Genomic DNA, 17,302 nt, shown 5'->3' with positions numbered 1-17,302 from the left:
AGCTAACTAGAAAATTCCTTTTAAATTAACATATTCAGTAACAAATGTTACCTCTGAAACATACTAGTCTTGGGTTAGGTCAAAAAGGCCTATGTTCTAACATGTCTATTTGATTTTATCTATATTCTACAGTTCCAAGTGCTGTAGAATTTATGATATCCTGTCTGAAGTCTAAATTGTGTTATTTTATCTTCTCAAGTCAACTATTTAATAGTTTTTATTTAGTGGAAATTCAAGTAGACCCATTAACACTAAGAAGCTCACTTTCAAAATAGCAATGAATGAGGGTATAAGTTGGCTTCAAGTGATTAGTTCAAATGGTTGAACTAAGTTAACAATAAATGCTTGATAGCAGATATTTTAGAAGAAACAGATGTGGAAGTTAAAATTGGACAAATTGTCTGGATTTATGAAGAGGTCACTCCTGAGAACCTCTTTGATCATACCTACCTAAAATGATTTGGTGAGATAAGACATGACTACTTATTGATTAAAGAACATACTTTTACATTTATAAATAAAAACTGCAGTGCTTAAGAACTGTCAGTGAATGAATGCATTTACTGAAAAGGGGAAATAATAGTTTGTAAATAATGTTTTTTAACTCTCAAAAGAAAGTGCATATTTTCACTGAATTCAAGGTTATATTGTGTATGGGAGAATACAATTCTGGAATTAAACATGCATGGTTAGTATTATATGATTATGTCTTGCAGCAAGCTAAAACAAATTTAGTGAAAAAATGAAGTGATTAGTCCAGATTGTAGCTGAGTAGAATGTTCTTCTGCTTGGTAAAATATTGTGCAGTAGGGAAATTAAATATAGCCAATGAAGAAGTTATTTTGCAGTGTAGATGCTGTAAAGATCTTTGATCATGACTGTTACCACAAAGCGCTACTGATCATCTTGGATATGAATTGCTGCATTTGTGTAGCTCTGAACCTGTTCTAATAAGTCCTATCTTTCCATTATCTAGTCTGCAGTTATTGCACTGCTTTCATTTTAAGGCACACATGCATGGTATAGATATTTCATCATTATGGTTTAGACATGCATGGTATAGATATTTCATCATTATGGTTTAGACATGAGGTTTATTTTATTTTATTTTATTTTATTTTATTTTATGTATTTATTTTTCAGATCTCTTGAGTTAGTTTGAAAAGGCAGACCAAAACTAGCTATTGTACATTAAATATTTAGTTTTCAGCATATTTAAAACAGTGGGATTTTGTTTAAAAATTAAATATGATTTAAAATGTATTGTTCAACTCCATTATATCTAAAGCTGATATTTATCGTTTAATAAAGGTACTATTGAAACATTACTTAGAGAAGTAAGTTAAAAAAAAGCTGTTGATATGAACATATGTAAATAACATTCAAGAAAAGTTTTATCACTTAAGCCATTTTTGTGCTTGATGGTGAAAGTAATGAATGTATTCATGCAATAAAAAAAGCTAATAGCATTCCTTTGAAGGTGAAGCAAAGTATAATTACAGCTAGGGTGTTAAAGGATGAATAAAAGTGGTGACTTGGAAAATTCATCAATGAAGAATATTTTTATATATAAATATTTACATTAATATCTGGGTGAGTTTGTGTTGTGAATAAATCAAAATAATTTAAATTATTTTACTTGTTTAAAAATGAAAATATTTGGAATTAATTTGTTCAGCAATATAATAGGGTTTCTTTTAACATTCTACTTTTCTTTCCTTTTTTCTTGAAGTCACAGTTATTGAGGAAGTTATAAAACACTTTTGAACATGAATGAAAAAAATACAATACTTAGTAGTAGAGGATTTTAATTTGAGATATTCCTTCCCTTCCACAAAAGGGTGTTCATTATTCGCCTTATTCAGAAGATTAAAATTTCAGCTTACTTAAATCAGGAAAGCATGATAAGGCAATATTTATGATGGCCATTCACTGATTTCTATTCAAATTTGTGGTAACTAGCATATGAGAAATTCTATTGCACTGCTCATGTTTGCTCATCTTTTCCCAAAGCTGTGGCTTTGTCATGTTGTAGAAGCTACAGTTGCTATTGCTTCAGGCACCAGGAAGAACATGACAGGTACACAATGTTATCTACTATTTCTTCTCTACAACATACCTACTTTTCTCTAACCATCTAATGTGTCATTATATCTAGTGAGAGATGGGACAAGACTTAAGGTTTATTTGACTTAAATACAGATAGCTGCTGAAAAGATGAGATGCTTACTTTATAGTGATTCAGGTTAGAAAATCCATTTTGACTAAGAAAAAATCAGAATATCTTTTTTTTTTTTTTTTTTTAAGAAACACTTACACCTTTTTAACCACATGACACTGTTGTTGTCATTGTCTGGCTAAGGTTTTAGGAATTCCTAGGGTTTATTAAATGCTACAGAGCTCTGTGCTGAACTGTGCATTATGCACTGATGTGTCTTGTGTCATTCTTTATTCTGGGGAACGCTGAGCTATGCAGAATGTGTGTGATAATAGAGAGGAAAGTTTGTAGCAGGATTCTGTCAAATACAGCACTGCTCTATATAAGTGGTGGAAGGAGCACAAAAGTGTGTTTTTTAAGCTACTCACTTCAGTTTACCAAATGGAGAAAAGAAAGTGCTGACATTGTTTATTTGCAAGGGGAAATATATATGAGCATAAAAAGAGAAATGAAAGGTATATTCTCCGCTGCAAGTGTCTGCCTCTTCATTGCTTTGAGATTTGATTAGGAGCTTTGACTGAAACTTTCTGTTTTTCTGTTGCTTGTTAAGTGTAAAGACACTGATGTACTGTGTGACTGAATAATCCATTCAAATAAATAAATAAATAAATAATACAGGTAGTTAACCTGCCATTAAATCAAGAGTGCAGGTGTTGTGAAAATAAGTACTCAATCAAACCTAAAACCATCAGTACAATACCACTGGCAGAGAAACTTCATATTGCTTAACCTCTTTCTGCAGCTGCATAGAGTCAGAGTCAATTGATTACACATGCTTACTCACCAACACTCTCACGGTAGAGTGTTTTCTGTCTTGTAGGGTGGCATTGAGGATGGAGAAGAGAGTAGGAGGAAAGACCAAAAAAAAAAAAATTGATTGTTTTGTTCTAAGCCAAGTTCAATACTGAAAATGCGTATTCAAAATGACAGTAGGGAAAAATATATAATTGTAATTCCAGATGTCATATACCTGACTGGTACATTTCAGTGTTTAAGGATGAGTAGCTATCATTGACTTCAAGTATCCTATTTATTGTGCTATCTGGCATTGTTCTATTTGGATTTCAAATTTTGGCCTTAGCTGATATTGATCTTACTTGCATTGTTTTTCTTCTTCACAACAGTGGATAATGGGTTCTTTTTGATTAATTCACTTTCTAAATAATAAATCTTGGTAAGTCCACTTTCTATTATATTGAATGTCATGTGTTTTCTCTATCTAATACTAGTTAATTCATGTTCATCTACCTTTTAAGTGAGGTACCATCTACTTGTGCTTAAAATCATATATTTTATTTAGTTCTAGTCAGTTTTCTTTTACTGATCATTTTAACCATCATTTTATATTTTGTATATTTTTTACAATAGTTTTAGTTTGGCATCTTTGGGTTGTCTGTAATCTTCTGGCACTTTTCATGTCTATGTTTTAGTATGTTGGTAATTACAGAACATAATCACAATGTTGTTGACTGTACAGCATCTTGGGGTTATACCTTCAGTACTTCACTCTGTGATCTTATGAAAATCCTTTAATCTTCCCTTACCTCTGATCCCCATCTGTAAAACACAAAACTGATTATTTTCTTCAATTCCTTCCCTGCCCCCTCCCCCCCCCCCCTTTTTTTTTTGAGTATTTAAGACCTTGAACTTAGCGACCGCCTTACAAATAGCTTCTATGGATCCAAAGAAATTAGGATGTCTACAGTGTTAGGCTTAGATTTTAAATGATGGTACTCATTCTCTTTGGGGCATATTTTGGCAAGCACCTTAGAATCTGAACTGGGTCATGTAAAACTCTTAATTTGCTTTCTTGTCTCTAGCTGAAAGTGTTATGGAAATTTAATTAGATAACTTTTAGTATTTGGTCTGTGTTGTTTCAGTCCAGCAGTTGGTCCCAATTATAAAGTTTAATTTAATTGATATAACTTGTAAAAAGTTATATTTTTTCACTAGATCAGACATAATTTAAATTAATTTAAGCGGTCAAAGTTTGACATAAAATACTGATCTGCCACTGAATCATTCCTGTCAGTACTGGTTACCTGCATACATATATTTCTCATGAGAAAGAAGAGTTGTAGTGGTTACTATGGACAGAGGAGATCAGGAACATAAGTCCATAGGCTCAGCTTATTTCAGGACAGCAATCTGTAAGATTCCCTCATTTAATGAATCTTGTGGTTTATCCTGACAAGCAGTTAAATGCCATGCAGACATTTTCCCACTCTCCCCATGGTGGGGTGGGGGAGCTATTTGGGTAAAAAATAAAACATGTGGGTTGAGACAATTTTATAGGGGGAAAAAATACACAAAGCAACTGAAGAAATATTCAATTGCTCACAAATGCCTAACCAATCTCTGAATAATCGTAGGGCACCCCTGGCCAACTCTCCTCAGTTTTTACTGTACAGCACAATGTCATATATTATGGAATATCCATTTGGCCGGTTTGGATCAGCTGTCTTAGTTGTGTCCCCTTCCAGTTTCTTGTGCGCTCCCAGCCTCCTCTGTGGCAGTTATGGGAAGCTGGAAAGTCCTTGACTTAGTATAAGCACTACTCAGCAAAAATGAAAACATCAGTGTTACCAATCTTATTTCCGTCCTAAAAACAAAACACATCACTATACCAGCTACTAGGAAGAAAATGTACTCTGTCCCATCTGAAACCACAACAAGAGGGAAAGGATTATAAGGAAATCTTCTCTGTTTTTGATAGCATTAGGTAGAGATGCAAATATCCTTCCCAATACATTAGCTAATGTACTTTAGTCTATTGCTTTTTCAGTGCTTGCTTTAAATAGCAAATGCCAACAAAGGATGGATTCCTTTCTTGTTCTTTTTAGGAAGGTGTTTTATTATTGTTTTTATTATTATTATTATTATTATTATTATTATTATTATTATTATTATTATTTTGATAGCACTACTTAAACAGTACCTAACATAAGTGATCAGTAACATGATCTGAAAACATGATTAATTTATTTTTTTAATACTTTTGTAAAACTAAGTCATTATGAGAGAATACTTATGTGTTTACATTTATATATATTGCACTTATATAGTGCACTTGGATCATTTCAATCGAACTAACTGCAGTACACATTTGTGAACTTATATAAGCCCATTTTGTGGGTTAAGGTCAAAGATTTAGTGTCACAAAGTCATCTGAATGGTCTATATGGCATCTCTGCAGTGTCTTCAGAGCATGACACCATGCAATGATTAAAGTCTGATTTAAAGAGGGATGTAGATTCATAAGATAGGAAAGTATCTGAAAGTATGCATAAGTAGCTACATGTAGTTGAAGCTGGAAATTCAAAGTTTTGTGTCTGCTAGCACAGCTCTTTCCTGAAAACAGACTTTGTGATTCATAAATAAATTACCTATCATTGGTGAACTTAACTCTGAACAATTGCTATTTAAAAATGAGAAAAAGAAGTCTTTGGGAATGTCTGTAGATCCAGTCTAGAAAAACATACATGACAAATACAAAATAATGTATCATTGTTATTAAAAAAATAAAATAATAAAAAAAAATCCTTTATTCCATATTACTTTGTATTAATAGTGATTATAAACTAGGATCTTGCATTTTTTAAGAAACAGTGGATATCTGTATCTCCTTGCTTCTTTCTGCTAATATTCTTACTATATTACTTCTGCACAGCACATTTTCTAGATCTTTTTTTGGGTGACTCAGATATTTTTGTGCATCTGAAAATTATGAACAAATTATCAAGAGTACATTCAAAAGCATGTGACATTCCTTTTGTATTATTACTTGATATTCCCCAAGGGCTAATACTGTATCTGATTTGGTTTAACAGGATCATTAATAATTTGGATGATGGGACAGAGTGCCTCCTCAGAAATACAAAAATCGGAGGTGTGATTGGGACACAGATAATTGTGCTTGATAGGCTGGAGAAATTGTCTCACAGAAACCTGATAAAATTCAACAAAATATCCTGGGGTGCATCAAGCTCGGCATTACTAGTCATTCAAGGGAAAAGATTGTCCCACTCTGTGCTGGTGCAGCCTCACCTCGAGTACTGTGTACAGTGTGTACACAATATAAAGACATAAAGGTATTAGAGAGTGTCCAAAGATGGGGGGGGGGGGGGGGGGGCAAGGTCTAGAGCGGAAAATGTCTGAGGAGTGTCTGAAGTCAAGTGGTTTGTTCAGCCCAGAGCAGAGGAGGCTGAGGGGCAACCTCATGGCAGCCGATGGCTTCCTCAAAAGGGGGATTGGAGGGGCAGGTGCTGAGCTCTGCTCTCTGGTGACCAGCAATAGGATCTGAGAGAATGGCATGGAGTTGCGACAGAGGAGGTTCAGGCTGGATATTAAGGTTCTTCACCAAGAGGGTAGTCCAGTCACTGGAACTGGCTCCCCAGGGAAATGGTCACAGCACCAACCCTGCCAGAGATCTAGAAGCATTTGAACAATGTTCTCAGACATACAGTCTGACTTTTGGGTGGTCACATGCGGAACCAGGAGTTGGACTCAATGATCCTTGTGGGTCCCTTTACACTCAGGATATTATGTAATTCTGTAATTCCATGTAGGTGAAATGCCACATCCTGCACCTGTGAAGAAATATACCCATGCACAGTACATGCTGGTGGATGACCAGCTGGAAAGCAGATTTGCAGGAGGCTCTGGGGGTCCTGGTGGACAAGCACCTGAATAGCAATGTGCCCATTTTTTACAGTCTGTGTGATAAAACACTGGAACAGGTTGCTCAGGGAGGTTGTGGAGTCTGCATCCTTGGACATTTTCAAAACTGCTCCAGATGACGCTGCTTTGAGCGGGGACATTGGGCTTTGCCAGAGGCCCCTGACAGCCAAAGGTATTGTGGGGGTTCTCTGGTTCAATGAGTATATTTGAACTGGCATCTAAGAGCAAGGTTCAGATAAAATTGAGCAAATGGTTGATTGAATCAGTAAATGGAGTACTTGCCTTTTCCTTTGTTGAAAAGCAGGGAATTAACTATAAAAGATTTTTAGAATTACATCTAGAGTGTATTAGGGAGGAGAAATGAAAATATGAACTCCATTCCAAGGTTATTTGGTCCAATGATAGCAATGCCTGTACAAAACCAGGAGCATTCATTTTATAGTTTAAAATATTCTCTTTTGACTAACATCTTCTAATTCATTTAACCAAAAGAGTGCTCACTGGAATCTCTAATTTTAACATGATAGAAAGTTGGATCCGAATAAGATGGATTTTTAAATTAGAATTACTTTCAATTTTGAGTGGTATAATTTGTCATAATATTACCTTATATTTCATAGCTTTGAAAGCTGCCTAATCCTATTTTTTTTGCCACTTTAAAGGAAAAAAAAAAAAGCTGAAGGTCCAGCAAAATGTGTGCTAAGAAGTCACAGACATGATAGATTTCAATATCTCTAAGTAATTAGTTAAGTTATGCTTGTCTCTTTCATTAAAAGCACCATTAGACAGCCAGATGCAAAAGATGACTGTGGTAAATGTTTTTTCAGGTAATTTTTGATAATGTTAAATGTGGTTGTCATTTCAATTGATCACTATGCATCTTTTCTTTAAATATCCATCCATCTACTTGAGCTGCCTGCTCAATAAATTGTATGTGGAAATCATTAGGATAATTTAAAGAATTCCCTCAGTTTAGCTGCAGAATATTTTCTTTGTTTCTGCATGGTGATTTTTTGTTTGTTTGTTTTTTCATTCTCTCCTGAGATTGCTGAAAAAACATCTATACTACAGACATTCCTCTCTCCTTTGTTTCTTAGCACATTTCTTCCTATTTCATGTTTCTATGGAAAATAAAGTGTAAAATCAATGTGCTGAATAGAAAATTGTAAATCTGTGTGAAGGGCCATACAGTGCCCTGCCAGTCTCTGTTCATGTTTGCCTTTATTTTATTGAGAGAAGTGCACCTGAAGGTTGATGGGGCCACTGATGTCATAGCACAAGGCTGAAGTAAAGCATACCTTCTTTTCTGTAAATGTACACACTTTGCAAAGTGAGAGCTTGCAGTATTTGGGTTATTCTTCAGATCCTTTAGTTGTCACACTAATTTTACCCTGAACGGAAGATATAACAGTAAATGAACAAAATTGTGGATTTTTTAATGAAATGGATTTGAGGAAAAAAAAAAAAAAAATTAAAAAGTGGTTGGTCACTTGGCTTTTTTCAGTGTTATTACTTTGGTTAAAGGTTAAAGTGCCGATAAAGAACACAGAGCGCAATGTTATAGCCGTGTTATAGCCATTACTGACTGCCCAAGTAATACTGACAGGGATGAATTGAGAGTTGGGAAGACAGTATTACATTGCAAAATTCTCAGCCTAAGAGAAAATTCATTGACAGGCACGCACTAAGTTTAATGTGTACATTGCTTACATAGTGCTAATGGCATTCCTATAATATCCTTAATGTACCTTTTAGCTTCTGGAGGTAAGTTTCTTGTAAGTAGTCTTGAATAAGTATTTTACAATTTATCTTCCACACAGTGTGTCTGAAGTCTGTATCATGATTTATCCGGGTTAGTATGACAACTTAGATTTCACTCACTCTTTTACCCCTCTGAATTCATTCATTTTCTTTTCAGAAAGACTCACTTGTGTAATTATGATCAAGGGGTTGCAGCTTCTAGCTGTGTTAAAGACTTTTGCTCAGCTCTTTGTTGTTGCTTTGCCAGAAGTATGTGTTTTTGATGGTTTGGTTTGGGTGCACTCAGAAATTTTAGGGTCCTGTTGTTCCCATGCCTTGACATCAAAGAAAGACAATTCTCTTGGTGGAAGTGTCCTATGTTTTCAGTAATTTTCCATTGTTTTCTTCCAGGACACGTTGTCTTTATTTCTCTTTCTCTCTCTCTCTTTCTCTTTTGAAATTTATTGTTGGTTTTGATTTTGACAGCCTTTTATCTAGTGGTATTTAAGTGGGTAAATACTACATTATTTGAATAACATATTCTATTAAAACAAAACAACCTAATTAACTCATTCTCTAGCTCTGTGCTCCAGTAATCCCTTAATGCAGACTCCTTGAAAATTGTATTACAGATAACTAAAATTAGAAATGTCAGGTGTTTTTTAGATTTTTTTTTCCAGGTTTAAAAGGAGTCAATGTTCTGAATGTCTATTGTTCATCTTAATAATTTCTCTAACTCTCTTAGCTAGCAGCTGCTGTTCAAAGGGAGCCTTCAGAATTTAGAGAAAGCATAGTCAGTTGTGTTTGTGTAACTAGTTTGAATACAGTCAGTACTAAAACATTCACCACAAATATATAGTCATGATCAACTCATTTTACCTCCCTTAGTTGATATTTTTTATAAAGTTTTTTTTTTTTTTTTTTTTTTTTTTTTTTTTTTTTGTCAATGTGCACAAGCTCAAACATATGAATTAGATTTTTACATAACAGGAAGCTAAGTACAGTAGTTAACAGTCCCCATGGATAATCAGATCAGATATTTATTTTGGACCTAAAATATCTATATAACTATATGGAAAAGAAAGAAAGCAGGTTAATAAATGTGGTTAATAGTAACTTTTGTTATGAAAATTTGATTCCACTTGAGTGAACTTGAGCTTTTCAGTGCTTTCAGTACTGCTACGACTCTGATTGGGTGGGTACATAGAACTACAAGCTTGTTGATTTAATACAGAAGGGACAGAAAGCTGAGTTTAGAGGCAGAAAGGAGTAGTTTGGTACCACGAGTCTGGAGTCTGGAACAGATGTAGTAGGAAACTGAGCCTGGCTAGAGAAAATGACTAGAATAAAAGTGAGATAGACTGTTTTGTGAAGAATAGTTGGAGAAGAGCAAGCTATCTTAGACTAAAGGTAGTGATAAACTATCTGGGACTAAAGATATTGGGCAGCTATGGGATAGACAGCTGGGAAAGCTGACAGCTGAGGATGAGCAGACTGCCTGATTGGATGCCTGGGTGGTAGAATCAAAAACGAATGAATTAGGAATAGGAAGGGGAGGTCATAATTGTGAGTGTGCAGAAAAGTTGTGTCCACCAAAGTTCACTTGCTTTCTGATCTATAAATGGAACATGAGACTTCAGAGACTTGCCGTTTCTCTGCTGTCAGGAAACCTTCATCACAGGCAGTCTTAGATTTTATGATCCCTGTGCTATATTTTCAGTGGATACACCTGCTTGAGGAAGGAAAATTATGTGGTAGAAGTCAATGGATGCTTTTTGCCATTTTTTTATTTTTTTTTTACTTGCCAAAATACAAACATTCAGTCATCACGTGCATTGCAGTGACATTTTGAATGCCCAGTTTATACTTTTTCTTTCTGGCTTCCATGGATTTTTCTTTGTTAAGCCATCTAATAGATGACTGTGATATATTCATAATGTGAATATTCCCACCTAGTCAATCTCTGATGGCTTCTTGAGTACATCTGCATTATAGTAGAGCCCCTGGTTTTGGTGGGTACTTATAAAGTTGATTTTGAGACAAGACTGTCATTTGGGTGGAAATCATTTAGACTATACATACAAGTGAGGTGTATATACAAGTGATGTGATTCATGGTTAAGTAGAGTACACTAATGATGATATTCTCTTACAGGTTTGATTAGCCAGCTTTAAGATCGTGTTCTTTTTATGTTCTTAAAGTGTTATTTTTATTTTTATTTTTTTTTCAGAGAGCATGCTCCCTGCCCCCCCCCCCCCTTTTTTTTATATATAATGAAGAACAGAAGGAAATTGAATTACTGAAATAAGCATTAAATGGTGGCTCTTTTGAAAGTGATTTACGTGGGATGTGTAATGTCCTTCTTGTGTGCCTCACAGATCATCTTGTCTACATTGCAAGTTTACATTAGAAGTGCATCCAAAGCATCATGAAACAGTGTAACACCAATTATATAATCAAAGCCTACCATCTCTCTAGCTGACTAATAATGCTCTCAATAACGAACATTGAAAGTTAGCATATGTTTCATCTTATAAATTCAAGTTCTATTCACTTTTTGCATGGGCTTCCATTAAGGGGAATTTTCTCAAGTTCACTTTTCTAAACACACGATATATTTATTTACTTTTTTTTGTTGTTTGTTTTCCTTTTTTTTTTTCCTCTCTCTCCAGTAATTTCTTTCAAATTCTACATCTCACTTTGGTCACTGATGCCTGACATCTTAAATTGAGTTCTGGCCAAATAGAACTTCTTGTTTTCCTTCCTTGCCATTTTCTGTAACTCTGCCAAGAATGCACAGTTCTTTGCTATATTCTACCTTCTGTCTTAAAAGTCTGCTTTTTACCCAGCCTATAAGAAGAATTATAGTATCTCCAAATCAGATTATTTAATCATTTTAATATTAATAGTGTTGTTTCTTATATTGGAGAAGAAAGAGTTATGCTGCTATACATTTTTTAATAAAAGATCGTGCATGTATATTATATAGGTTATAGGAACTGATAATGAAAGCAAATTAAAATGGAAAGAAAACATTGTCTGCTCATGTGGAAGAGTATTTAGTTTTTACCTGTAAAGATTCCCATGCAGAAAATATTTTCCAGCTGGCATCTCTTCAGTTTTATGTACCAGGCAAGCTGTATTATCAATGCTGGTGGAAGAGTGAGCTTCTAAGGTAATAATTTTAACTGAGAAAATGTAAATAGGTTATAAAAATGTATTTCCTCTTATGTGATTGCTTAATGTGAGATAGTGAGATAGCCTAGTTTACCTGCTATACCTCTATTTTGGGCATGTAGCAAAATAGCTTGTATTTTGTTCTAACATTCAAAGTTCAACAATACTGATTGCCAACAAATGTATTATTAATTTTATGTAAAGGACAAAAATAATTATTTTTTTAATAGTAAATTATAAACTAATCTGTAGATAACATTGCTGCAGTTTTGAAACAGTACTTAATAATCTTAACTGAACGCTGCTAAAAACTCAAGAAGTTGATAAGTGCAGTTCAATACAATTTACACAGAGTGTGAAATCCAGAGGAAAATGGTTTCTGAGCCAGACAATTGGTAAAACTTATATTCTTAGGCTAGTTTAAAGTCTGATAGTTTGATAGATTGAATGTTTTCTGCAACTTTCCATAGCAGGCTTTAGGCCCATTCTTCTCTCCCTTGATTTTTGTCCCATTTACATCTGTTTCTTTAGTAAGATACCATAAAAATATCTTCCAAGTCCATTTGCAATGCATGCTTAATATCAACTTCAGAACACTGAGAAGAATGAAAAATGACTGAACTATTTTGAATAGAGTAAACAACTCTGTCTGGATTTTTAAAATCACCATATTACTTTTTTATTTCCTTTTTGGAGGATATCTGACTTTGAATTGTTTGTACTGTTTTTGCCTAAGGATGTGTTTGCATACTGAAGGCTTTGATTTGAGTAGATGAATAGACCTAAGTGTTTGTGTTTTCCCTCAATTTTCATAATTTTAGCAGAACAAAAAAGTGCAAGGAGAGTCTTAACTGAGTAATTTAGCATATTTTTGCATTGAGATATAGTTTTGCATACTATGGGACAAAGCAACTCAAATATGACTTTCAGAAAATGTGAACTGAAAATGATGTGAAGGGAACTTAAAGATCTCTTTCGCAACTCTGCAACAATGACTACAAATTAGTTACAGCTTTAGTGACAGACAAGCAAACTTCAAGTGTTCTCTAAAGAGGAACTGTAAAAACAGGCTGCATATTAGTTATCTTTGTATAATAGACTCAAACAAATGTGTTTTTAACTATAGAAATCTTTTTTTGTGTCTACATCATGATACTCAGGATTACATTGTAGTTAGAACAATAGATCCGTGAAGGACTTATTGACCTAGGAAAGCATTTTTTCCTGATGAATTTCAGACTCTTTTTATTCCTATAAAATTATTTCATACCTCAAATGATTATTAAAGTTGCATATAGAATGAAGTCTAGTTTTCATGGCTTCTTCAAAAGAAGAGTTTTGCTGCATTTGAATTGCCCTTACAGAAAGCTATGATGACTGAAGAATGTACTACAAATATAGGTTAAAAAGAAATCAGTTTTGGCCATTTATTCTCTCTGAATCACTTCTAGTTGAATATTGCATGACTTTGAAGGAATGCTTAGAAACTTGAGCTTTCCAAGTATAAACGTGGAGCAGACAGGTTTTCTTAAATGCATGTCATCATTTGTCCCAAGTTTCTCTTTTTTGGCAAGCCATTGTTTCCCCTCTGAGCTGCAGGCACCTTCATGGCTGACAGTGTAGTCCTGCACAATAAATTCATCTTTTAAGTACAAAGTCTTATGTCTAAAACTCATTTAGAGAGTTAGTTGTTTATACAGTGATGAACTATGGAAGAATTCAAATGTGGTAAGTCTGTAAGATTCTGCCTGATCTATAGAAATATATACAGATTTTAAATTAATTTCACATTTTAGAATTTTATTTATGTATTCTAACCATGATAAAACAGCTAAGCTATATCCTTTTATTTCCTCAGGAAAAGTGATTGTATATCCCAGTTCAATGTCATTTCTCAAATAGAGGTATGGTTCAGACTCAGTTCTGCTTACTTCATACTAAGGTATTAAATACTCAAAAGGCATTTAAGCTACTGTTTTCTAAAATGAAAGCTGGGCTGTCAAATTATAAAATGGAGATTTCTGTTTATTGATCAAGAGAAACTCTTCATAGTTTTTCTTAGTCATGAAAGTGATTTTGCAACACTTAATTGTACAATAAAAATACAAACTAAATAGCTTTTTAGTATTTTCAGACTTATTTTCAAAAGCATAAATCAAGAATGTAATTTTGTTCTGTCATGTTGTAATCTTGACTTCTACAGTGAAGTAAACTGAATTCTGTTTTGGACCCCCTTCACCTTCAGAATTTGTACCTAAACGTTATTCTTTGAGTGGCAAAGTTTTGAGGTCTTTTTGTGTGTTATAGCTGTGTTCTCTCTCTTTTATGAGAGTTATTACAAATAACTCTCATATCTGCTGAAGTCTTCAGAAGTTCTTGTCACGTGTCCAGTTCTGTGGAGCTATCTTCATTGCAAGATGTTTTATAACCTACAGTCTTACTTCTCCTTGGTCTTACTCAGCTTCTTACTCTCTGGCTATGTTTACATTAGCAAGTAGCACTGTCCAATGGGAGTGGACTTGTATAACACAGCAGTAGACTCTCAAGACACAGTATTTATATATATTCTGGGAGATGTACTTTGGGCTAGATCTGGTCTAATCCTGTGGACCAGTCTCAGTTACAGAATGGGATGTTTTAGGTGTGGACTACACCTCCAAGTTCTGCCTCATTCAAAAAGGATCCCATACATATTCCTTGAAAAGCTCCACAGTGTAAGCTACATCATGGGAAAGGAGGAAGATAAGAATTTCTGCACCAGCACAATCGTGGTCAAAAGACAAATTATGTTAATACATTATCTGTTTCTCCTATTTAACTCCAGAAGGTCAAAGTTAGAGAAACAGTTTGAGTTGCATTCATATATCCAGTTTTTAACAAGCTGCTAATAGCTGACAGAAGCTTAGTGCACTTCTGTTGCTTGATTTGATTCTCCAGTTTAATCTGTGGAAAGGTTGTACTTTCTGTCTGCAAGATTTTCAGTGTGAATTTATTGCAGTGTTTGCAGGAGGGACAAAATGAATCTAATCATTTGTGCAAATTTTCTCTAGTGTTTTACCAAGCTCTGACCGAAAAGTACTTTACATCTGCCAGTGTTAAATAGGGAAATGTATTAGGAATAAACCCTCAAAAAATTGTGGGGTTTAGAGAAAAAGAGAAAGATTTACTTTCTCTTTTTAAAATGAGGAAATATGCCATGCTGTATCTCAACTTCAGGAGCTATATTGATGATATGACCTTGTTATGTTGTTTAGAGACGACTGGGACACAGTTTATTCTACATGATCCAGCTTGCCTACCACAAATCCTTCAACACCAAGACAGCTTAGAATAGCTGCCAGCTAGTAAGCAATTTTCACTTGTTCTTATGTCATGCCATAAACTACTGATTATGTAAATTCTCCTAAGGTAAAGAACAGTTTATGTGTTGCTCTTCTGCAAGTTGGAAAAAGGATCTGCAGCCTTTGCTTCTATTATGGTAACACCGTCTGTAACAGAACGATATCACAACATTTTTCATTCTTACTTATTAGTGGTATCCATGTAGTTTACGGTTTTTGCTTTTGTTTTGTGAGTCTCTCTGTAAAGTTCTGGTGATTCTCAGAAAGCTGTCAGACAACGTAGGCATTTCAATATTAAATTTTTAATATGTTGACATGATATTGCTTTGCAATTTAGCCACATTAAGAATCAGTTTGACTCTATGCTTTATGTGTTTTATTATTTTTATGTCACTTTTACCACCAATCCATTGAATTTGAATTAATGAGGATTGAGAATACATCTAAAGCACACATTGTAGCAAACTGCTTAAATTACCACTCAATTAATTTGTGGCCAGGATAACATTTTACTATATCAGCTATTTTGCAGCTAGTGATTATAAATTTGATAGTTTTGGTAGATTACACTAGAGTTTTCTGAGGTAAAATGACCATAATGGTCTAGAGGTTATGCACCATTTTTTTTCCTGGTTAATGCAAACCCACAATTTCTATGTTCAACTGGTTGATTACTCTTCTACTACTATCATGAGCTAGCTTTTTGTGTGTTGTGTGGTTTCACACTGACGTATAACAAAATTCCTCATCAACTGTTCTTTCGCTCCCCCTCCTCAAAAGGAGAGGGAGGGAAGAAAGTATGATGGAAAGAAAAACAGGCTCACAGGCTCACAGCCTTAAAACAAGGCTTATCCTTGAGATAAGGATAATTGAATTAAAAGGAAAAGAAAGAAGGAAGAAAAAAGAAAAAAAAAAAAATGAAGAAAAAGCTATATGGAAGCAAAGAGAGAGGAAAATATATATTATCTACTTACCTTCATGTTTGGCCATGCCCTGGGAAGCAGGGCCTTAATACACATAGTGGTGGTTTCAGAGAAGTGCATAAAAGGAACCCCCTCTTCTCTGTCTCTTTGGCCAGGAAGGCCAACTATATTCTGTGGTGCATCAAGCACGGCATTGCTAGCAAGTCAAGGGAAGTGATTCTCCCACTCTACTCTGTGCTGGTGCGGCCTCACCTTGAGTACTGCGTGTATTTTGGGATGCCACAGTATAAGAAGGATATAAAACTGTTAGAGAGTGCCCAAAGGAGAGCAACAAAGATTGTAAAAGGTCTAGAGGGAAAGACTTATGAAGAGCAGCTGAAGTCATTTGGATTGTTCAGCCTGAAGAAGAGGAGACTGAGGGGCAAACTCATTGTGGTCTACAACTTCCTCACAAGGGGGATTGGAGAGGCAAGCTCTGATCTCTTCTCTCTGGTGACAAGTGATAGGACCCAAGGAAAAGGCCTGAAGTTGAGACTTCTCAAGCTGAGCTCCCTTGAAGCTGAGGGGAGGTTCTGGCAGAGTATCAGAAAGAGGTTTTCCACTGAGAGGGTGGTTGGACTCTGGAAGAGGCACCCCAGGGAAGTGGTCACCTGATACTACCGGAGTTCAAGAAGCATTTGGACAGTGCTCACCAACACATGATCTGACTATTTTTTGGGGGGTGTTCCTTTGGGGACACAGAAGTTGGAATTGATCCTGGGTCCCTTCCAACTTGGATATTCTGTGATTCTACGATTTTCTAAGCTTTGCTGAGCATGATATAGAATCATAGAATGGCTTGGGTTGGAAGGGACCTTAAAGATCATCTAGTTCCAACTCCCCTGCCATGGACAAGGATGCTACCCACTAGAACAGGTCTCTCAGGGCCTCATCCATCCTGACCTTGAACACCTCCAGAGATGGAGCAATCACAACCTCTCTGGGCAAGCTGTTCCAGTGCCTCACTACCCTTACAGTGAAGAATTTCCTCCTAATGTCTAACCTAAATCTATCCTCTTTTAGTTTAAGACCATTTCCCCTTGTCCTATCATTATTATCCTGAGTAGAGACCCCTTCTCCATCTTTTTTACAAGACCCCTTTAAGTATTGAAAGGTCATAATGAGATCTCCTGGAGCCTTCTCTTCTCTTCTCTTCTCTTCTCTTCTCTTCTCTTCTCTTCTCT

At 35.1% G+C, this 17,302-nt stretch overlaps 1 protein-coding gene and 1 long non-coding RNA gene across 2 annotated transcripts in view; both read left to right on the top strand.

Annotated features, from left to right (window-relative positions):
- Positions 1-17,302, top strand: part of CNTNAP2 (contactin associated protein 2) — a 1,137,498-nt gene that overhangs the window by 186,566 nt on the left and 933,630 nt on the right. The gene's annotated exons all lie outside the window — the stretch shown is intronic.
- The window catches only part of LOC118163013, a 14,446-nt gene continuing 14,135 nt past the window's right edge, over positions 16,992-17,302 (top strand). Inside the window, exon 1 of the long non-coding RNA XR_004748781.1 lies at positions 16,992-17,114. This is a non-coding gene — a long non-coding RNA (uncharacterized LOC118163013). The remainder of the gene's footprint in view (positions 17,115-17,302) is intronic.

Source organism: Oxyura jamaicensis, chromosome 2, assembly GCF_011077185.1.
Source record: "Oxyura jamaicensis isolate SHBP4307 breed ruddy duck chromosome 2, BPBGC_Ojam_1.0, whole genome shotgun sequence".
Lineage (NCBI taxonomy): Eukaryota > Metazoa > Chordata > Aves > Anseriformes > Anatidae > Oxyura > Oxyura jamaicensis.
The sequence above is the reverse complement of the archived record's forward strand: the minus strand, read 5'-3'. Positions and strand labels throughout refer to the sequence as shown.